Source organism: Equus przewalskii, chromosome 4, assembly GCF_037783145.1.
Source record: "Equus przewalskii isolate Varuska chromosome 4, EquPr2, whole genome shotgun sequence".
In the NCBI taxonomy this organism is placed as follows: domain Eukaryota; kingdom Metazoa; phylum Chordata; class Mammalia; order Perissodactyla; family Equidae; genus Equus; species Equus przewalskii.
Genome location: NC_091834.1, coordinates 70468850 through 70493057, shown reverse-complemented (window position 1 = coordinate 70493057; position 24208 = coordinate 70468850). Strand labels below are relative to the sequence as shown.

Here is a 24208-nt window from a genome sequence, read left to right as displayed (position 1 = left end):
CTCTCCATTTGTTTAAATTTTATAAAATTTCTCTCAGCAGTGTTTTATAGTTTTTTCAGTTGCTCTTCTGGGTATTGGACAAACTCATAATTCTTACCCTTTCTGGTTCAGGAACTAAACTCTCCTCTGGCTTTCATCTGCTTTTAGATACTTTTCAAAATCTTTAAATAGTTTCTTTTTAATTATTTAATAAGCTTTTATAATTTTCTCAGAGTATATGGGACTCCTTCACTCCTCCATTATTACCAAAAGCTAATTCCCTAAAAAATCTTAAATAATAATAAACATGTCTAAAATAAGGATTAAAGATCCCTTCTGCTCTAAGTTCTGTCAACTTTTTCAGGTTTAAACTGTTGAGTGTCATCCAGTCACATCATGGTGTTTGCACTATGATAACATCTTAGTGTTAGTCAGCGTCCGCCTGAAATGGGAAGAACAAATTAAACAAAGCAAACACAGTTTCTATCAAGGTTCTTATATTTTTGAATTACACAAATCAGACTAGACTCACTGATCAGGAAACCTGCAGATTGTGGTCCTTCTCTTGAAATACTAGATTATAAAGCAGAGAAGTATTCTTGGTGGAAAGTGAGGTAGTGAGGAGAGAGGGGAGTCTAGGTAAATATTTTGAAATATTATCCAATGTGTTTTATTTCTCACTTCCAGTATTTCCTCTTGCCCTGCAATTCCTCTCTCCCCTTTCCCCACTCAGAGAGCGGCAAGAACAAAGGTGCCTTACACTCACTGCCTTTAGGATTGTGTTGTTACAGCAGAAATGAAGCTGGAAAGAAATGAGTTAATGCTCAGACTTTGATGTACAAATTAGACTCGAATATTCAGGAAGAGACAATATCTTTATTTCACTCAATTAAAATTTTTTTGACCAGGTAATATATGTACATAGTACAACATTCATAAGTACAAAAGAGTCTACAGTGAAAAAAAGTCTCCTTCACTCCCTATTCCCCAGGAAATTCCCTCCTATATTTTCTTCTATAACTTTTATAGTTTTATTTTTTACTTTAAAATCTTTGATTGATCTGAAAAGGTATGTTTCCAGCTTTATTGAGATAATATTGACATATAACATCTGTACATTTAAGGTGTGCAAAGTGATGATTTAATACATGTACATATTTCCAGATGATTACCACAATAAGGTTAGTTAACACATCCATCACCTCACATAATGACCTTTTTTGTAGTGATAAAATTTCAGATCTACTCTCTTAACAACTTTCAAGTATACAGTACAGTATCGTTAATTATAGTCACCATGCTCTACGTTAGATCCCCAAAACTTATTCATCATATAGCTAGAAGTTTGTACCCTTCCACCAACATCTCCCCCTTTCTCCCACACCTCTAACCCTGGCAACCATCACTCTACTCCCTATTCTATGAGTTTGGCTTTTTTAGATTCCACATGTGAGTGATACCATATAGAAGTTGTCTTGCTCTGTCTGACTTATTTCACTTAGCATAATGCCCTCAAGTCCCATCCATTTTGTCGCAAAAGGCAGGATTTCCTTTCTTTTCATGGTTGAACAATATTCTGTACTCTGTGTGTGTATGTTGCATTTTCTTTATCCATTCATTCTTTGATGAATCCCTTAGGTTGTTTCCATGTCTTGGCTATTATAAATAGTGCTGCACTGAACATGGGGTTGCAGATATCTCTCTTGGATAGTGATTTCATTTCCTTCAGATATATCCCCAGAAGTGGAATTGCTGGATCACATGGTAGTTCTATTTTTAATATTTTTTGAGGAACCTCTATACTGTTTTCCATAGTGGCTATACCAATTTACATTGCCACCAACAATGCACAAGTGTTTCCTTTTCTCCACATCCTCAGCAACACTTGTTGTCGCTTGTCTTTTTGATGGTAGCCATTCTAACAGGTATGAGGTGATATCTCATTGTGGTTTTGGTTTGCATTTTCCTGATGATTAACAATACTGAACATCTTCTCATGTACCTGTTGGTGATCCATATATCTTCTTCGGAAAAACGTCTATTTCCTCTGTCCATTTTTAAATCAGATTTTTTTTTGCTACTGAGTTGTATGAGTTATTTATATATTTTGGATATTAATTTATATCCAAATTTGTATATTTATATTAATATATTTTATATTTGGATATTTTTATATATCCAAATTTATGTATTTTGGATATTATGCCAGTACCATACTATTTTGATTACTATAACTTTGTAATAAAGTTTGAAATCAGGAAGTGTGATGCCTCCAGCTTCATTCTTCTTTCTCAGAATTGCTTTGGCTATTTGAGATCTTTTGCAGTTCCATACAAATTTTAGGGTTGTTTTTTCTATTTCTTTGAAAAATGCCACTGAAATTTTGATAGAGATTGTATTGCATCTATAGACTGCTTTGTGTAGTATGGATATTTTAACAATATTAATTCTTCTAATCCAAGATCATAGAATATCTTTCTATTCATTTGTGTTTTCTTCAATTTCTTCCATGAATATCTTGTAATTTTCAGTATATAGATCTTTCACCTTCTTGGTTAAATTTATTCCTAGGTATTTTATTATTTTCAGTGCTATTGTAAATGGCGTTGTTTTATTTATTTCTTTTGCAGATGGTTCATTGTTAGAGTATAGAAATGCAACTGATTTTTGTATGCTGATTTTGTATCCTGCAACTTTACTAAATTCATTTATTAGTTCTAACAGTGTTTTGGTGGAGTCTTTAGGATTTTCTGTGTATAAAATCATGTCATCTGGAAACAAAGACAATTTTACTTCTTCCGTTCTGATTTGGATGCTTTAATGGCTCTGGCTAGGACTTCCAGTACTGTGATGAATAGGAAGCGGTGAGGGTGGACATCCTTGTCGTGTTCATGATCTTAGCGGAAAAGCTTTCAAACTTTCATCATTGAACACGATGTTAGCTGTGGTTTGCAATAAAGCAATGCAGATTACATATACCTCTTTTTCCTTTTTTGTGTCATTGCTTAATTTCATGTTGTTTTTGTTTTAATGTAGTGAACAAAGGGAAATTTTAACTTAGAAAAAATACGCTCATAGAATTTGCTAAAACATTCCTCGGAAATAGACTCCTTTAATCAGCATTTACAGAATACCTACTATAGCAGGCAACATATTAGGTATTAGGAAAATGGAGATGCTTATTTTGATAAAATCTTTACTCTAAATCTGTTCTATGACAGGCTATCTCTGGAAACACAAGAAACTGTTAACAGATTTGCCTCTTGAGAACGGACTTAATTTTTACAGTACACCCTTTTTCACTTTTTGAATTTGATATCTTATGTCTATGTATTACTTACACAAAAAGTTTGGTTTCTAAAATCCTATGTATTCCGTAAATCCTCTAGAAAATAATTTGCAACATGTAATGGGTTTTTATATCTCATTAAAAGTCATTTCACAGTGTAGCAAGTTAACAATTTCTAACAAGCTTTTATGTTTATTCGTCTTAATTGTTTTTTTAAAGAAAGGAGCCTTTTGTTTACCTCGATTTGCCAGCCAGCATAGTTTATTGTTGGTTACAGAGGATCTTATAACCCTTAACCTGTCCTTAATTAACCATGATAGCTCCATGGGAGGATTATAGTGGGTAGCATTCATCTCTACTTGAAAATCAGCCTATTTGTACTTAGCACCAGTCTTTCAAAGCTCTCTCATGGCTCTCCACCAAGTCCTACTTCCTATGTTCACGTAGCCTCTCAATCCCTGTGTCGATAGAGATTATGAGACCATTTTTCATCTAACTCCCTTGTCCCGCAGCACTCATCTCCGTCAATGAGAGCTGTAGCTGGGAGGAACTCAGCAAGGTGCTGAGGAAAGCTGAAATGAATCCTCTGTGAAAACTAAATATACTGAGACTGAGCACCGAAAGAACACCTGATTAGCTACTGTTTCAGTTGCTTAAAATGAATTAAAATGCTTATCGCATTCAGGTTCTAGGAGAAAAGAAAAGATGGGTAAAGTATTACATAAGACATTGCTTTGAGGATGTGTAAAGGAATAATCTAACAGAGGGGGGTAAATGCCAAAAGCTTCCTTGGTTCGTGGTCAACCCCAGGAAGAGGTTCAGATCTGGCTGCAGTATGAAAAGGATTGAAAGAGGGCAAGACTGGAGCAGAGAGACCATTGCAAGGATAGAGTGGGATAGAAAGGACAGGCCAAATATGTTACACATCAGGAAGAAAGATCTAAAATATAGTAACCAGATAGAATCAGTAAGACCTGAGAACTGACTGGCAGTTAAACTAGGGAGATTAAGAGTAGGACTCTGGAACCAGTGAATTTTGGCTCTGTATTATTAATAATTCCGGCTTAGTAAGACTAACAGAAATAGCCACTATTAGTATCATTAGTAATATTGGATGGAAACAGTGAGAGCTAGGGATGACTCCCAGGTTTCTGGATTGCATGACTGATAAATAGACAGGCCTTTCACTGGACTGGAAACACAGAAGTAAAACACGTTTGGGTGAGAGGAGGGAAAGATGCAAAAGATGACAAGTTAGAGGGGTTTGGGAAGCATCCAGTTAGAAATATGCGTATGTTGATATGTGAAAACTGTGGTCAGGAGTGGGGTTGAGGTCTAGAAATACAGATTTGTGAGTGGTCACACATAATTGGTAGTTGACACCATCAGAATAAATGAGAATGAGAGAACCAGGAGAAACACGTAGAATATAAAAAGGTTGGGGGTGGGGAGGGACATGATGAGAAGGAATACCAGAGAGCTTGCAAGGAAACCAGGAGAGGAGAGTGACACAGAAGAAAGAGGGGGAGAATTTGAGAGAGAAGGGCCTGATCAGGTGTTCCTTCCTCATCAGATCAACCCAAACGAAGTTTTGTCTAGGAATGCACAAGTTTTGAGGTCTTCTCTAGGACCTCAGGCCCAAGTATCCAAGAGAACCCTTAGGTACACCTGAAACCACTCACCAGCCTTCCTGGAAGCCTCCATGACAGCAGTGGCCCACACAGGGCAGTCCTCCTCTGTAATCACGTCTCAGGTCAGCTAGAAGTTCCATGAAGCAGAGAGAAGTTTATTTCACTGTTCAGCAGCTGACCCATGTCAACTTCATGCTAGTGGGAAAAGTTTTAGAAAGCATAGAATCATGGAAGTTTGACAAAACAACCTGCCTATTAACAAATAAGTTAGAGATTATAGTTATATGTTGGACATATAGAGTAGGCACTCTCAAATTCCTCTACATTGAGGCAGTAGAGTAATGCCTTATTTGTATAAGTGAATTTTCTAGATAAAGTTTACGATTTTAGGAACTAAACTTTTAATTTTAGCCGTTTTTTAATGTAAGTCTCACTAAAACTTCCCTACCTTTCCAATACACACAACACTGGACATAATATAATCTTACTTGAAAACTCAAGATCACCACTATAATCATTATTTATTATGGTAAAAGATGGAAAGGATGGGAAGAAGTAACATTTATTGTGCACCTACTATGTGCTTAATCTATACACAACTTCCTCTAGGATTCTATACACTAGGCATTGTTATCTCCATTCTACAGATAAAGACTCTAAGGTTTGGAAAGATGAATTTGTCCAAAATCAAACATATTTTTAACCAGAATTTGTATCTAGTTGTGTCTGATTCCAAAACCTTCCTAGTCCCCTCCCCAGGCTTTCCCCTCCAACTTTTGGAAGTTGTTTTTCACAGCTATTTCTTGCCAGGGGTGCCTTCAAAGACTGTTTGCTCCTATAACTAAACAGGCCAAGTTACTGAGCTTTTAAAAATTTTATTTTTCCTTTTTCTCCCCAAAGCCCCCTGATACATAGTTGTATATTTTTAGTTGTGGGTCCTTCCAGTTGTGGCATGTGGGATGCCGCCTCACCATGGCCTGATGAGCGGTGCCATGTCTGTGCCCAGGATCTGAACCGGCTAGACCCCCGGGCCACTGAAGCGGAGCGCACAAACCCAACTACTCGGCCACAGGGCCCGCCCCATTACTGGGCCGTTAAAAGATTATTTACCTCTCTCCTCCCTTGCTGCCAATGATCACTTTCAGTATTTCAGCTTCAGCAGGAATCCCTCCCTGCTCCTAATATCTTTTTTTCTGAAACCTAGGCAATTTGCCATGGAAAACCAAATTACAAATGTTATTAAATGAGTGGCATAATCCAACACAATACTTAAGAATGGCTTCACATCTCTCCTATGAATATTGTTTTCATACCTTCTTAGAGACTTTTTCTTACTGTCAGATTTATGGCAGTATTCAATAAGGTTAAAGTTAACCAGAGTTTAAATGTTAGATAAATTACTCTCAGCTTGCCCAACAAGTCTTCTCCCCAATCACCTACCCATATTTGGGCCATGGTGACTGGTCCAGAGGAAGTCAGGTACCCACGTCAAGAAATAAAAGTCATTCTTGGGGATTTCTCTGGCTGGAACTAGCAAGAAAGAGATTCTTTTTTCACTGGAGCCATTACAAGATGAGTTCTGAGCTTTCCATCACTCTGTGAAGACAGTCCACTGCTGTCGTAGAGAATGATTGCCACTCACAAAAAGAGTGTAGACAAGAGATGGAGAGAAAGAGGATCCAGACAGCCTCAGTCTCTGGATCCAGTTATTCCTAGCTCTGCAAATGCTGTGATCTTACAAGCTTATAAACTCTCCTCCTCTTTATTTTTCTTAAGCTAGTTGTACTTGTGTTTCTGTCACCCATGACTAATAGACTCTTGACCAATAAATGTAGGCATTAATCAAGAATAGTAGTTCTCAACTTTGGCTGCACATTAGAAACATCAGGGGAGTTTTTTAAAAGTCCCAGTGCCCAGGCTGCATCCCAAACTAATTAGATCAGAATTTTGGGGGGTAGGAACTAGGCATCAGTATTTTTATAAAGCTCCTCAGAGAAATCCATTGTGCATCCAGGACAAGAATCACTGCTATGGAATAGCCTTTATTCTAAGTAGTCTACAAAAAATGAACAGCAAAGGATGAAGCTTTGGAAACATTCTCAGGGAAGTAAAAACCAAGAGAGCAATTGCCACTCTCTCTTGTACTATTCAAGGTATAATGAAAGTTGTAATTGATGTAAGAATACAAAAGAGTTGTATGAAGTTTAAAAACAGAATGTGGAGAGACAAAAATCATCATCTTTTGGAGAAAATATGGTTATCCACATAGAAATCCAAGAGACTCCATAGACAAAATGTTAGAACTAGAATTAGAAAAGTGGCTAGATACCAAATCAACACATGTACAAAGTGTCAATTCTCTCCAAATAAATATGTGTGATCAATGCAAATCCAACAATACTTCTCACAGAACTTGAACAGCTCATCCTAATATTCTCACTTTTAAATACTTCTTTTTTGGGGCCAGCCCTGACAGCGTGGTGGTTAAAAGTTTCGTGCACTCTGCTTCAGTGGCCCGAGTTTGGTTCCCAGGCGTGGAACCCCACCACTCGTCTGTCAGTAGCCAGACTATGGTGGTGAATCACATAGAATAACTGGAAGGACTTGCAACTGGAATATACAACTATGTACTGGGGCTTTGGGGAGGAAAAAAGAAAAAGAGAGAGGAAGATTGGCAACAGAGGTTAGCTGAGGGCAAATCTTTCCCAGCAAGAAAAAAAGAGAGAGAGAAGAAAGAAATACATCTTTTTACCAAAAACAAATAAATTAAGGATCAAGAAAAGCTAAAACAATTTTAGAAAATAACAAGTGGAGGACTTGCTCTGCCAGATACAAATTCTCTCTTCCTCTTCTAGCTATATTTTATAGCTTATTATATTTATACCATGTATATCTACTCCCACTCCAGAGATTAAAGCAGTTACCAATGCAGTGGGGAAAAAAAATAGGACAATAGAATGCAACAGAAAGGCCAGACACAGGCTAACACATATCCGAAAACTTGATAGGTGACAGAGGTATAATTACAAATCAGTTGAGGGGAAAAAATGGACTATTCAACAAAGGGTAGTTTATGTGGGGAAAAATAGATTCCTGCTTACACAAACACAATAGATAAATTTTGGAAGAATTAAAGAACTAAAGAGCAAAATTTTTTAAATTATAGAACAACAAACAGGAGTGTTTTTATGATAGAATAGGAAAAGATTTATTCTTTTTTTTCAGGTATACATCATTTTATGTCAGCTTCTGTATAGGCTGCATTGTGTTCAGCACCACAAGTGTAGTTTCCATCCATCGCCGTACATATCTGCCCTGCTATTCCTTTTGCCCTATCCCCATCCCCTTCCTTTCTGGTAACCACCAATCTGTTCTCCATATCTATGTGTTTGTTTCTTTGTTTATCTTCCACATATAAGTGAAATCATATGATATTTGTCTTTCCCTGTCTGACTTATTTCACTTAGCATAATACTCTCAAGACCCATCCACGTTGTTGCAAATGGCATGATTTTGTCTTTTTTATGGCTGAGTAGTATTCCATTGTGTAAATATACCACGTTTTCTTTATCCATTCATCTGTTGATGGGCACCTAAGTTGCTTTCAGGTCTTGGCTATTGGGAATATTGCTGCAATGAACATACAGATGCATGTATCTTTTTGAATTAGTTCATGTTCTTTGGAAAAATACCCAAAAGTGGAATAGCTGGATCATATGATATTTCTATTTTTAATTTTTTGAGACATCTCCATACTGTTTTCCATAGTGGCTGCAACTGTTTGCATTCCCACCAGCAGTGTATGAGAGTTCCCTTTTCTCCACATCCTCTCCATCACATGTAATTTATTGTCTTTCTAATAATAGCCATTCTGACAGATGTGAGGTGATATCTCATAGTAGTTTTGATTTGCATTTCCCTAATAATTAGTGACGTTGAACATCTTTTCATGTGCCTGCTGGCCATCTGCATGTCTTCCCTGGAAAAATGTCTGTTTGTATCCTCTGCCCATTTTTTTATCGAGTCGTTCATTTTTTTGTTGTTGAGTTGTATGAGTTCTTCATATATTTTGGATGTTAATCCCTTATATGTATTCACAAATATTTTCTCCCATTTGGTGGGTTGTCTTTTTGTTTTGTTGATGGCTTCCTTGCCATGCAGAAGATTTTTAGTTTGATATAGTCCCATTTGTTTCTTTTTTCTTTTTTTTCCCTTGCCTGAGGAGATACGATATTAAAAAAGATACTGATAAGACCAATGTTAGAAAGTGAGTGTACTGCCTATATTTTTTTCTAGGAGTTTCATGGTTTCAGATCTTATATTCAAGTCTTTAATCTATTTTGAGTTCATTTTTGTGTATGGTGTAAGATAATGGCCTATTTCCATTCTTTTGCATGTGGCTGTCCAGTTTTCCCAACGCCATTTATTGAAGAGATTTTTCTTTCTCCATTGTATGTGCTTGACTCCTTTGTCAAAGATTAGCTATCCATAGATGTGTGGTTTTATTTCTGGGCTCTCAATTCTGTTCCATTGTTTGTTCTTTTTTCTCAGGATTGCTTTAGCAAAAAGGATTTCTTAAACAAAATTAAAAATACAAACTACAAAGACGCCCACCGATAAATGTGACAGCATTTAAATTTAAGACTTCTATATGACACAACACCAAAAAGAGAGATGAGCCACAAACCAGGAGAAGATATTTGTACTGTAGAAAGCCAATGAGACTAGAATCCAGGCTATATAAAGAACTTCTACAAATTAAGAAGAAATCCAATAGAAAAACAGGCAAAGATTATTGGGAATGTACACAACACAGATGAAACCTAATCAATAAATAAACATATATAAAACATAAATTTAAAATCAGATATATTTTACATCCATCAAATTAACAAAAATTTAATAACATGGCAATCAGAAATTTGAGGAAGGATATGGGAATAGGGATCTTTCATAAGCAAGTGGGAGCATAAATTGCCACAACATTTTAGAACAATTTGAACTTGTCCTGAGATCCAATGATTCTATTTGAAATATGTGCTAGAGATACTATAGCCCATGGACTAGGAGATATATGCAAGCATGTTCACTGCAGCATAGTTTGTGAATAGGAAACAAAGAAGGGGGAAAATTTTCAACTTATAAATAAATTGTGGTATATTTATATTGGAAACTATACAATAGTTTAAATGAATGAACTAGAGCTACATACATCAATATAGATAAAACTCAAAAGCATACTATTCATTCTTTATGATAAAAACATTCAACAAACTAGGAATAGAAGGGAACATTCTCAACCTGATAAAGAGTCTCTATGAAAAACCCACAGCTAACATTATACTTAATGGTGACTGACTTGATGCTTTCCCTTTAAAATCAGAAACTGACCAAGGAAATTAAGCAAGAAAGAGAAATAAAGCATACATATTGGAAATGAAGAAGTAAAACTATCTCTATTCACAGATGACATAATCTGGTGTATAGAAAATCCTAAAGAATGAACTAGGATCAATTAGGACCAATAAACGAGATCAGCAAGATTGCAGGATAAAATATCAATATACAAAAATCAATTGTTTTTATATATACTTGCAATGAACAGTCTAAAAATTAAATTAACAAAGAAACTCCATTTTAAACAGCATCAAAAAGAATAAAATACTAAGGAATAAATTTAACAAAAGAAGTGCAAAACTTATCATCTGAAAACATCTAAAACATTGTTGAAAGAAATTAAAGATCTAAATAAACAGAAAAACATCCCATGTTCATGGATTGGAAAACTTAACATCATTACGATGGCAATACTCCCCAAACTGATCTACAGATTCAATATTTATCAGAATCCCAGCTAACTTTGTAAAAATTGACAAGCTGATTCTTACATGCATATGGAATTGCAAGGCATTCAGAATAGCTAGGAAAAAAATTTTTTTTTAAGATTAGCACCTGAGCTAACATCTGTTGTCAATCTTCTTTTCTTCTTCTTCTTCTTCTTCTTCTTCTCCCCAAAGCCCCCCAGGACATAGTTGTATGTCCTTCTTATTGTGCTATGTTAGAGGCTGCCTCAGCATGGCCTGATGAGTGGTGCCACGTCTGCGCCCAGGATCCAAACCGGCAAAACCCTGGACCGCCAAAGCAGAGCATGCAAACTTAACCACTCTGCCATGGGGCTGGCCCCTAGAACAATATTAAAAAGAACAAAGTAGGACTCACACTTCCTGACTTCAAAACTTACTACCAAGCAATGGTAATCAGGACTGTGTGGAACTGGCACAAGCATAGACATATCGATCAATGGAATAGAATTGAGAGTCCAGAAATAAATTTATTTATCTATGGTCAACTGATTTTTGGCAAGGGTGCCAACACCATTCAATAGGAAAAGAAAGGTCTTTTCAACAAGTGGTGCTGAGACAACTAGATAGCCACATGCACAAGAATTAAGTTGAACCCCTACCTCACATCAAATACAAAAGTTACTTCAAAATGGATCAAAGGCATAAACTTGAGACCATAAACTCTTAGAAAAAAAGAGAGGTAAATCTTCACAATCTTGAACTACAATGATATATTCTTAGATATGACACCAAAAGCATGAGGAAAAAATAGATAAACTGGACTTCATCAAAATTAAAAATGTGGTTCAAAGGATACCAGGAAGAAAGTGAAAAGACAACCCATAGAACAGGAGAAAATATTTACAAACCATGATTTGATAAGGGACTTGTATCCAGACTATGTAAAGAACTCTTACAACTTAATAAAAAGGCAAATAGCCCAATTTAAAAATGGGCAAAAGATCTTTCTCCAAGGAAGATATAAAAGTAGACAGTAACACACGAAAAGATGCTCAACATCATTAGTCATCAGGGAAATGCAAATCAAACCACAATGAGACACCTGCTAGGATGGGTAGCATTAAAAAGTCAGACAATAGCAAGTGTTGAGAAGGATGTGGAGAAATAAGAACTCTTAGATACTACCGATGAGAAAGTAAAATGGCCCAGGAACTTGGGGGAATAGTCTGGCACTTCCTTAAATGATTAAATGTGGAGTTACCATATGACCCAGCAATTCCACTCCTAGGTATATACCCAAGAGAAATGAAAATATACGTCCACACAAAAAGTTGTTCATGAATGTTTACAGCAGCATTATTTATAATATTTAAAAGGTGGAAACAACCCAAATGTCCATCAATGGACAAATGGATAAACAAAATGTGGTATATTCACACAATCCAATATTATTTGGCCATAAAAAGGAATGAAGTACTGATATACGCTACAACATTGATGTACCTTGAAAACATTATGCTAAGTGAAAGAAACCAGTCACAAAAGACCATATATTATATGAAATGTCCATTCGTATGAAATGCCCATACTAGAGAAATCCAAGAGACATAAAGTATATTAGCAGTACCTTAGGACTAGGGGCAGGGCAGAAGGTAGGGTGATGATAGATAACAGGCACAGGTTTTCTTTTTTAGATGGTGAAAATGTCCATGTTCTAAAAATCATGGTCATGATTGCATATATCTGTGAATATGCTAGAAACTATTAAATTGCATACTTGTATTGGGTGAAATTTATGGTATATGAATTATATCTCAATAAAACTGCTAATAAAAAGCTGCTATTCAGTTAAATAATACGTAGGATGATATTTATGTTATAACACCATTTATTTAAAGTTTTAAAAACAAAACAAAAATTTTAATGTTTATGGGTACAAATACAGTATATGTCTTAAAAATAATTTAGACTGGAAGACACACACGGTTCAAGATAATGGGTTAGCTTTGGGAAAGATAAAAAAGGAGTAAAACTGCAGAGGGGGCAAAGGAGATTTCAACCACATCTGTAATACTGTATTAAAATACTAAAGCAAAAGCAGAATAATGATGTAAAAGCATGGTGGCTTTCTTTAAAATTTTTAATAAATCTTTCTTGTTGGCTTTAGTCATAGCCAGATTTACATAAGCAGCAATTATCCTAATTGCTAAGTCAATATTGCCACATTTTATCTTAAGAGAAATATAAAATCTATGAGATACCTCTTACTTGGTATATTTTGAACAGAAATAAGGACCTGGGTCTACAGTTAATGAGGACTTGCTGCATTTTACATCTTTTGATCTTCTTAGTCTCTTTTCCAAACTCTTTTTCAGTTTCTACCCTATTTTACTAAAGTGCTTTGGCCAAAAATAGATATAATGTAACCCAACAAGTGTGTCACTAATAGAAGGATTTTGCATATGATCTTATTTTCATACAGCCCAGATTCCAACCCTTTTCCCCCACAAATGACCTGGGCTATAGGCTCAGTCTCAATCTGTAGGTAATCCACTAGGTCCTCTGGGTTGATATTGAGCCACCAATAACAACCAGGAGTACCAGCATGTAAAATATCGTGACCTAGCAGTTACAAGACCGAGAATTTGCTTTGCTAGATGTCTTGGTCCTGCAACATGGGAATGACAACTCTTCTAGAGTGTTTGAAATGCCTCTTACAAACAGACTTAAAAATCAACTCAGGATCTCCTGTCACAGTAGTCCAGTAATTTGAGTACAGGAATCTTCAAGACTTCTTTCTTTCTTTCCCTCTCTGTCTCTCTACATGTTTACCATGATTCTCAGACAGATGCCACGGAGCCTTGGCAGAAGAGACCATCAATATATTATAGATAACGTCTCAAATGTCTTTGCAACAAATTTTCCCAGTTTCAGACATGAAAAAAAAGAAAAAGAGAACAATTTTTCTTTTTACTATGCAGGCTTCCCGGACAGAAATCACAACTTTGATAAAGGACAAATATTTAGAAGATAACATTTGCATTAAACGAACATGATTTAAAACTCTTTTTTTACAGTGCCACTAAAGTGTTTTTTTAAAGTGGTTTTTTCAGGGCCAATTTGCGTTTTGCATGATTGAGTCCTTGGTTCTTTCTGTGACTAGAAATGTATTCCCTGGGTCAATCTGGAAACACGGAGGAGACAGTCATCTGGCGTGAATTGATGTTGCCACAAATATAACAGATATATCTCCCAACCCTCCAAAAGCAACATTTCAAAATAGATATGATTTAAATTCACCCCTCCTCCGCACTAAACAAGATTGAAAAGAAATTAAGTATTTGTAGATTTTCAAGGATACGCTCGCTTCTCTTTGGATCATACAAGAATCCTAGGCCTTTCAAGGTCTAGAAAAATGAGAAGGGACATCTGATTCTCATTCATGTGGGTAGTGCCCCCAGCCATTGGAAGGCAACTGGTTTCAATGGCAACTCCACTCCCTCCACCCCAAGCTTGACCAAGGAAACTTTCACCACAGTACCCAGGGCCATATACTTAATGGTCAGGCCTCTCTAGGACCTTACTAAGGCCTTGCAACCTTATAAGGTGGTAACTATCCTCCCACATGGGGCCAGATGCTTTCCTCTGACAGAACTGGAAACCCTCCCTTTCCCTTCTCCATCTGAAAGGCAGGTAGATAGTATGCCACTGCCCACTTCAGCTCTTCAACCTCCAGTGTCTCAGCTTCCTCCACACAAAAGCCTGTCTTGATTTGTCTCCTTCACCACCTTCCTGCAAAGTCTCGTCTTTCTAAGACACACACACAAAGACAAGTTCACTTCCCTCTCTCCCTCACCCCCTCACGCCCCAAGGACCTCTCCTTCTTAGGGAAGTAAGAGAAAGGGCAACAGGGAATTATACTTTCTCTCTGGTGAGTCTACAATGTGAGACAGAGAGAGATTTTTAAAATGTCACAGTTTTATATAAGATACAGACTACCCCACGTTGCCTAATAACCTGAATTTTGCCTAAAATTTCACCATTAGATCCAGTTCTTTGATTACAGCACTGTCTGCAGAAAACCACAATTCATTCATTTACTCATTCAAAGGAGCAAGTTTGAGGATGAAAATAGAGTCCAGTTGGGAAGAAATTGCATTGAGGTGCTGAATGGCGATATGAAGTAGGCACTTAAATAGAGAGTTTGGTCATAGATATAAGTGTGGAAACCTTGTTCCAGTGTTTAGAACCATAAGCATGAATGAGAGGCTATGGATTGAAAAAGAAGAGGGCCTCTGACCAAGGCCTGAGGAACCCACCAGCAAAGGAGACTCAGGAGGAAAGCCCTCAGAAGTAGGAAGGAAAGTATATGTGTGGCCACAGAGGGCAAGAAAGACGGAGATTCAATAAGGAAGGTATAGACAGCTGTTTCAAAGGCAGCTAGTCAAATGTTCCCTTTTGGGGGATGGGAGAAAGGCCTCAAGAGCCAGCTCCTTCCCATTAGGAATGTAGCCACCACTATCGTATTCAGGCAGATCACTTAGCAGATTATAGCTAAAACTTTGGAGAGTAATGGCCCCTGAGGGAACTGGATGGAATGGATATAATCTGGTGGAAAGAAAAAGGGGGAGAACATTCTGGAACAAGCCCTCTGTGCAGAAAGATGGTCACGGACAGACATGAGGGTAATTCTCACCTGCCCAGATGCTTCTATTCTCTCTCTCTATATATGGCAAAACCACAGTCTGGCTGCCAAGGCCATTCCCCACTCCCTAGTTAGCTGTGAAATAGTCATGTTCATATGGCCCCCACAGCAGCACTGGAGGGTTCCTTTGTAGGTGCTGGGCAAAAACTTAGGCTACAGGGGACTCTGGTTCTTCTTCCTTCCTGGAGAAATAATTTTTAGATCTTAAGAAGATCTCTACTGAAATATTTCTTGATTTAAAAATTAAAATTAATTTATATACATGGTATAAATAAGTAAATATGCCCAGAACTTCTATTGAAAAATAAGCATTTCTCACCCAATCCCTTCTGATTCCCAGTCCTGTTCTACAGAGATCACCACTTGAAACCATTTCCGGTTTGAGCTCTTTTGCTTGTTATCTGAATATTTTAAAGAACGTACTCATACTGCTATTTCTTGATTTATCAACTTCAGACTATGTGTCTGTTGACTTTCTGCTACAATCAGTAAGGATTCAGCTCACACCCTCATCCACCTTCTCCTCCTCTTGCATCATCATTTTTATACTTAGATAACTATCTTTAATTCATTTATTGCTTATCTTTGTAATTTTAAATAATACTTCAAGTTGCTATCAATTTTCAACACAGTCTCTTGACTCCACGGCTGTAAACTGAGGATATTAACACCCTACGCTGACTGCCACCTCTCTTTCCTCTTCCACCTTCTATCTATTGACAGCTACCTCTTAGCTTTTCCGTTTTCAAAGTTAATACCATTTATATTCTGTTCTGTATTCATAATTCTGTGTTCCATACTTTTAAAATGTAGATTTCTCAACTGCAGTGGTTTCAAAAAGCAGCTTATTAGGGCAGAGTCAATTTGCAATGTTCGTTTCAGTTTAGAGGGACATTTTGATGTAGTCATCCGGATGCAGCTTCATCAAAATGTAAAAATCCCCTATGTTTTTAAACAAAAGTTAGAAATGTATGCAATTGACTTCCCTAAGCCTCACTCTACCCCTGGGCCTAAGAGGGCGGGAATGGGGTGAGAGTATCTACGACACGCATGGCTTGATTTTAAGAAGACAAACGCTTAGAAATGTGCACATTAGGCCATCTCAAAATGTCACGTGCCTTCTAACCTCCCCTATGCTCATTTTGTCAAGGCCTACATCCAGAGGAAAATATTGGAAAAGTCAATTATCTCCTGAATTTGGGACAGGCTAGGCAGCCGATCTAAATAATAATAGCGAAACCTCACAAGAGACTATGTCCAGCAATGTAAATAGCCCTATGGGGAAATGTTGTAAAATTACAAAGAAAAATGCTTTATAAAAATAAAATCTTGTCTGAAAAAGCTAGTGCTAAATCTCTTCAATAAAATATAAACTGCTAAAATAAAATACAATAATCTCTAGTTTATCTCTGGTCTTCTGAGAAAGTTGTAAAAGAGTCATTGTTCTCTTGTTACACATACCAGCCATCATCAATTTAAGTGACTTCCCTAAAGCCACAATAATGGTGCTAGAGGGTTGCCAATATAACCCGGTCCCATTAAGCTTGAAAATTAGTATAAGACAAAAATCAGTCTTGGATCCTGTACCATGGATTTTAATTCTCAAAAAAGCCACTTCACTATATTTTAGTGAGTACATAATTCTGTTACACATCTCCTAAAGTCTGTATTACGGGGAGGCTTCAGAGTTTTTGACAAATCATTAATTCAACTGCCCCCCTACAATGTTCAGTACTGTATTAGATAAAAATTTAGTTTCTCCTGAGAAATGAAGGAGAGCAGACACTCCCTTGTAAAGACATTCATTTGCATATGAGTTGCCAGGGTATTTTTGAAAAAGAGCAGAAGACAAAAAGGATTTTTAAAAAGGAGTGCAATAGTTGTAAAAAAAAAAAATTTGTTTCAATTGGGATTGACTTCCAGGTCAACATTTGAGGCCATAAATTTGCTTAAGACCTCTCAAACAGAGCCTTCTGCTGCATCTGCTTAATCTTTAAAATGAAAACTCCTAACCAAATCTCAGGGGAACTCAGAGCCCCTTGCTGGCCAAATCAGCCAAATCAGAGCAAAATCAATTGAGTTTTAGATATTGTATCAAACAAGAGTTGCTTAGCAGGCAACCTCCAGGACAGTCTAGATCTAATACTTAATACAGAGCTCAAATGGGAGACTCTGGAGGGAGGAGATGACCCAAACAACTCCAGGAGCTTCTACTCTGTTCAATCAGACCAGAAACTCACACACAGGAAATAGGGAGTTTCTACATCAGAAAGGCAGAAACAGGAATAAAGAGGACTTTGTCTTGGAGAAATTAAGGTTCTAGAGTGAGCTGATGCACTGAAATTGAGCTGCCATTGGAAGGCTGAAATGAAGACATGAGGAGAGAGGAAACATCCCTCACATGAGAATGGCACTCACTTTTGCTGGGCTGTGCAGAGGAAGTTGACTATTTCCAGTGAGCTGCTGAGCAACAGGCTGAGAGGCTGAAGAAGAACACTGTGGGTGGTCAGGAGCCTTCAAGGAGTGTAGCTCCCTCTGGATCTCGATGATAGCTGGCCTCTGGGTCAGTTAAGGTGCATAAAGGAGTAAGACTAATTCATCTGGGAATTACAGTAAAAAGTAATCCTCTTAGTGACCTTATTGAGGTAGCATATTAAAGTAAAAAAACAAGGGCAAACAGTAGTCCCTGGTATTTTAATGTGTTAACCTAATATGTTAGACTTTTCACATGTGAGTGTGGACAACCCAGTGGGTGCTCAATGGACCCAGAAATTCCTCATCCTATCCTGAAGCCACAGCTCAGGATTTCCTTTCCTTCTCAAAAGGCTGCTATGGGAATCTACTTTTATTCTACTCTGAATTAGATGAAATACTTAGGGTTAGTTGAATAGAATTATTGTCTAATCTATAAAAGTCTTGTTTCTATTCTCTGTGTTCATAAAATAACCAGAAGCTCTTATATGCAAATTAACTCAACATGGTTTGGGAGACAACAGAAGATTGGGTGGACAGAAAATTTATTGGGATGACTTTTGTTGCATCTCATAAAAATCAGAGAAGATACTCATCTACATACACAGCTTCTTGCCACCTAAGCACTTGGAACCCCCATTCTGATCTCTGAGTCCTCCAGAAAGAGTACAGAAATAATTTTAGAAAGCAACCTATTTGTAAAATATCCACTATATAGGCTTGTCTTTTGCCAACTTCAGTACCGCTGTGTGTGACTATGGAATGAATAGGGTCCAATGGAGCTGTGCAACAAGTTATAACAAGAATACCTTGTAGCCTAGGATTCACTTAGTCCTTCATTCAGAAAGTATTTTTATTGAGCAACTACTATGTGCCAGGCCAGTTCTAAAAGCTGAGAATACAGCAACACAAATGGCAGGGTCCCTGTATTCACGGATTTTTTTCTCATGGGGTAGACAGAGGCCATAAAAAAGTAAACAATAAACATATAACTTCAAGTAGCAGTAAGTGCTATGAAGAAAAACAAAGATTAGGGAAATTGGCAGGGGATGGAGATGGGTGGAGTAGGTAAGTTGTTTTAGAGAAAATGAGCAGGTAAGACTTTCTGAGCAGTAATAGCTAAGTGAACCCATGAATGACGTGAAGGAGCAAACCAAAAGGAGCGAGAATTATATTAGAAGTATGATGGAAGGTTTTGGTCAGGGGAGTGAAATGACTGATGATGTTTTTCAAAGATCACTCTGGTTGCTGTAAGAATAGAGTTTAGGGGGGCTGGCCCTGTGGCCGAATGGTTAAGTTCGCGTGCTCCACTGCAGGTGGCCCAGTGTTTCATTGGTTCGAATCCTGGGCACAGACATGGCACTGTTCATCAAGCCACGCTGAGGCGGCATCCCACATGCCACAACCAGAAGGACCCACAACGAAGAATATACAACTATGTACTAGGGGGCTTCAGGGAGAAAAAGGAAAAAAAAAAATTTTTAATCTTTAAAAAATAAAAAAATAAAAATAAAATAAAGACTTTAAAAAGAATAGAGTTTAGGGGGGCAAGAGAGGATGCAGGGAAACCAGTGAGAAATGACAATGGCTCAGGAAATGTGACAAAGTGAAGGTGATACATGGTCACAGTCAGCTTATAAAATAAAGTGTATGGCTGATGGATTGGATGGAGGGAAAAAAGGAAACAAGTATGTCTTTTAAGTGTTTGGCCTAAGCAATTAGATGGAAGGAAGTACCACGTACTGTAGTTGGGAAGACTAGAAGAGGACCAAGGTTTTTGGGGCAGAAGGGAGGATAGTAAAGAGTTTTGATTCCGTCATTTTAAGTTTGAGACGCCCATTAGACATCCAAATAGAGAGGTCAAAGGGCAGTTGAATATTCAAATCTGGAGCTTAAAGTAGAAGTCAGAACTGACTGTAGGTACAAATTTGGAGGTCATCCACCATGTGTAAGATACCACACATTAGAATAAAGTTTTCTACTCTGTCTACTGACCAATAAAGTTTTGCATTCTATTTACTTTCCTACTGGGAAAAGGTACCAAAGAGAAGTTTAAAGGCTTTCTCCAGTGAATGGAGAGTTTATCAACAGTTGAAGACCCTCCAGAAACCTTCTTTTGAGGAACCATTAGGGCTTGTTCCAACTGCCTCTGCTTTGTTGAGAAGAAGTAAGAAGCTGCTTAAGCTCCTGATCTGTACGTAATTTTAGAAACTGGCCACCCCACAGGTGAACCCAAGTTGACATCACTGGCTTTGATTCTTCTCAGCACCCCCCACCCACCCCTCAAGCCTCATTTCCATGCCATGAGCCGTATGACTGTAACTCCACCACAGCGAAGAGTGTATTTATCTGTATCTTAACACTGGCTTCAACCCTGACTTATTAGGTCAACAGAATGAGGCAAAAGTGAAAGTATGCAACTCCAAACCTAGGCTCTGAAGGCCTGCTGCCTTTCCACATGTACCCTTGTGCTCTGCCATTGCCATGTGTCCTGGTTCACTCAGGCTGCTGTAAAATACCATCAACTTGGTAGCTTATAAACAACAAAATTTATTTCTCACGATTCTGGAAGCTGGGAAGTCCAAGATCAAACATTGGCAGATTCAATGTCTGGTGAAAGCCCACTTCCAGGTTCAAAGACGATGTCTTTTTGCTGTGTCCTCACATGGTGGAAGGGGCAAGGGATCTCTCTGGGATCTCTTTTACAAGGACACTAATCTCATTCATGAGGGCTCCACCCTCAGAACCTAATCACTTCCCAAAGGCCCACCTCCTAGCACCATCACCTTGGGGGTTAGGATTTCAACATATGAATTCGCGGAGGGACACAAACATTTCAAACCTGAGCACATAAGAACATGCCCAGCCTAGGCTACTGGTTCTGGGATGAAGATAAAAAGCACATGGAGAGGAGCTGCTCAGCTGGGCCCAGACTAGATCAGCCAGAACCCTGGCAAGCACAGATGCGTGAGCATAAATAAGTGCTGATGGTTGTATGACTATGGGATTTGTGGTTGGTTGTTTTGCAGCATTATTGTTCCCAGAGTTAACTGATACATGTTCCAGTTACAGTTACTCACAGAGACCAACTGTGTCTGAATACCAATTTCACTTTCTGAGGAGAGAGACCACAGTAGATTCAGTTTGGGTCAAGTGTCAACCTCTATGGCTCGAGGTGATAGTCAAGGCTATAAGAATAAATATGGCCTCTGAGGACCCACCCTATGTACCAGGAGATGGTTCTCGGATGCAGGGGTAGGGGGATGTTGCTGTGAGCTGAGGAGGCACCCAAAAGGAGTCTACTTCTACTTCATGTGCAAAGTGCTCCCTGGAGCAAGAACTGCCTGAAGGTAAAAATTGTTTCCTGTGAGGAAAATTGTCTCCTGCAAGAAAGTCCTGAATTTCAGAGGCAACCTAACTTTGAAGAAAAAAAAAAAGGAGAGGAAAAACTGCACGTCCTTTAAAAGGGGAAGATGGAGAGCAAGCAGAAATGTTTAAATGCTATTAATCGCCCCTTTGGGTAGTATTTGATCAATGCTTCACAAGAAAATCAAGGGTGAAATGGAAGGGATCGTAAGTAATTGTTGCGCTCACTCTTCTGTGAATCCAGAAGCATTGGCTGCTCCCAGCCACTCCATGCAATTGGCCATCAGGCAGGGATCTGAGCCTGGCAAAGGATAGAGCTGTCTCTTAATGATGAAAATGTGAAAGGTGAGGTTGAGACAAAATCACAACCATTTCAAATTTAAGGAGTATACAGATGAGTTAGTCCTTTACTTGAATGATGAATTTTAAACCAGAGTTATTTCAATGCAAAAAAAAAGAGCATTATTCAAATTAGCTTCATAGTAACAAGAAAACAAATTGATAAGGTTCTAAGTTGTTTTTGCCTTAAACAGAGGATTCTGTTTCCTCTAATCACTCTTTGAGGAGATATGATGAGAATTTTTACATATGGAACAGTCAAATAAAGAGAAATGTTTATAATAATGCACATAGTTCCATTTGCATCTAATATTTAAATAATTTTGATTACCAATCCATTTCTCAAAATACTAATATGAGGATGGCGATTACATTTTTCCTTTACTTGTCACTTCTGGAGAGGAAATGGCTGATTATGTTTTTACCTATTTACATAAATACAAGCAAACATCCATATATACATATATTTGAAATACCGTTATTATTACAGACTATGTGCTGAAATTTTAACTGAATAAACACCACCATATAAGAAATCATAGCCAAATGGACTATGAATAGTTATTTGAATAACTGATAGAATTCTGAAACCAACACACAATACTTGCCAAGAAGCGTTGCATATATTTGGAAGCAATTAATTAATAACAGTCACTAATGATAATGAGGGCCTTTGGGAGGTACATGGTGTCCCACCAAATATTTGCCAGGCAAGCAGTAAATTTTGAACAAAGCATCTAATTTAAAGAGAGAGTTGCAAGAAAATTGAGAAGAAATGGAAAGCTGTTCCAAACACTCTATAAGAAATCATGGAGGGACCAGAGTCACCCAGCAGTGGCTCTTCAGTGAATTTAGGTTTTAATGACAAATTGGAGGTGGTCTTCAGCATGTGTTTTCTTTTGGGCAAAAATCCCAGAAGCAAGGCGATTTGAATAACTGCTACCTACTCTGAAGGTGGGTTAGTTCCTCATCTCTACCCCAGACCTACTGAATCTCTTATCCCAACTGGACTGAGAATCTGTGTTCTTAATAGGCTCTCCAGGTGATTCTGTTGGTCAGCTAGGTTTGGAAACCATTGCTCTGGAGGGAAAAATAAAAAGCTAATGTTGACACATTTGGTATCTTGGTGGGGGCACTACAGCAGGCCTTCAGAATGCTCTGGAAACACAGCATCAGGAATCATCTTTTTGACTTAACGCTCCCATACCTTTGCCCTCCCTCCCAGGTATCAAGACCCTCCCTTTCCTTAAACATACAGGAGGAGGTGTTTCTCTCTTTCTACTATAAGATTTGTTTTAATTGCTGAAAAAGGCTGAAGTGAAAATCAGGTCCATCCAATGGCATCAATGATTTGGGATCAAACTGGCATAGGGTCTAGACAAATGAATCTCTAAGTTGTTTATTCACAACTGTGATACAAAGAGGAACAACTGACCACAGACAAGGTTTCCCTTTAACTGTGTGTTTTAAATCTACGTTGGGACCATTTTGCATTTGAAAAGACACACACTACTCTTAATTCGTGACTCCTTTATTCTTTGTTTATTAATCTTTCAAATTATGCAGCTATAACTGCACCAAGCTGCCTAAGTGGGATTATGCTACATGAGAAACCGCTAATAAGTGAAAAACTAAAAAGAGCCTCCATCTGTCCCCTGAGCTTTCTGATGAGCAATCAAGGCAGCACGCGTGCTAAGCTGTGCTTACAGCCCACTCCACCTGCACGACTCCTGGCAGCTCTACGGGCCGCAGTGTGCCCCACGAGTGTGAGAAGCCTGGCTTTGGTGGAAGCAGAATAACTGAGGGGTGGACAGGGAAAGGCAGGGGGAGAGTCCTGCCCTTCAGTGCTGCTCTCCCCTGAAGCTCAGGTTGCAATTTGGATCTTTCCCTTAAGGTGAATAAAGTCAATAAAGTCTGAAGAACCTAGACTCAGAGGCCTAATCATCTTTAGATTTCCAACACGGTTGAAGTATAAAATCTATATCTCTGACCCTCAGATACTGTTTTGTTTTGTTTTTGTCATTTATTTATCTATTTTACTTTTTATTGAGATTATGATAGTTTACAACCTTGTGAAATTTCAGCTGTACATTAATGTTTGTCAGTCATATTGTAGGTGCACCACTTCACCCTTTGTGCCCACCCCCCAACCCCGCTTTCCCCTGGTAACCACTAATCTGTTCTCTTTGTCCATGCATTTGTTTATCTTCCACATATGAGTGGAGTCATACAGAGATTGTCTTTCTCTATCTGGCTTATTTCACTTAAACTAATACCCTCAAGGTCCATCCACGTTGTTGGGAATGGGACAATTTTATCCTTTTTTTATGGCTGAGTAGTATTCCATTGTGTATATATATACACCATATCTTCTTTATCCAATCATCAGTTGATGGGTACTTATGTCGCTTCCTGTCTTGGCTATTGTGAATAATGCTGCAGTGAACATAGGGGTGCATGTGTCTCTTTGAATTGCTGATTACAAGTTCTTTGGATAGATACTCAGATACTCAGTAGTGGGATGGCTGGGTCATATGGTATCTCTATTTTTAATTTTTTGAGAAATCTCCGTACTGTTTTCCCTGGTGGCTGCACCAGTTTGCACTCCCACCAGCAGTGTATG

The 24208-nt window shown here is 38.0% G+C and overlaps 1 long non-coding RNA gene across 1 annotated transcript in view; it reads right to left on the bottom strand.

Annotated features, from left to right (window-relative positions):
• The window catches only part of LOC139083052 (uncharacterized), a 114005-nt gene that overhangs the window by 76315 nt on the left and 13482 nt on the right, over positions 1-24208 (bottom strand). Inside the window, exon 2 of the long non-coding RNA XR_011539546.1 lies at positions 4951-5094. This is a non-coding gene — a long non-coding RNA (uncharacterized lncRNA). The remainder of the gene's footprint in view (positions 1-4950; positions 5095-24208) is intronic.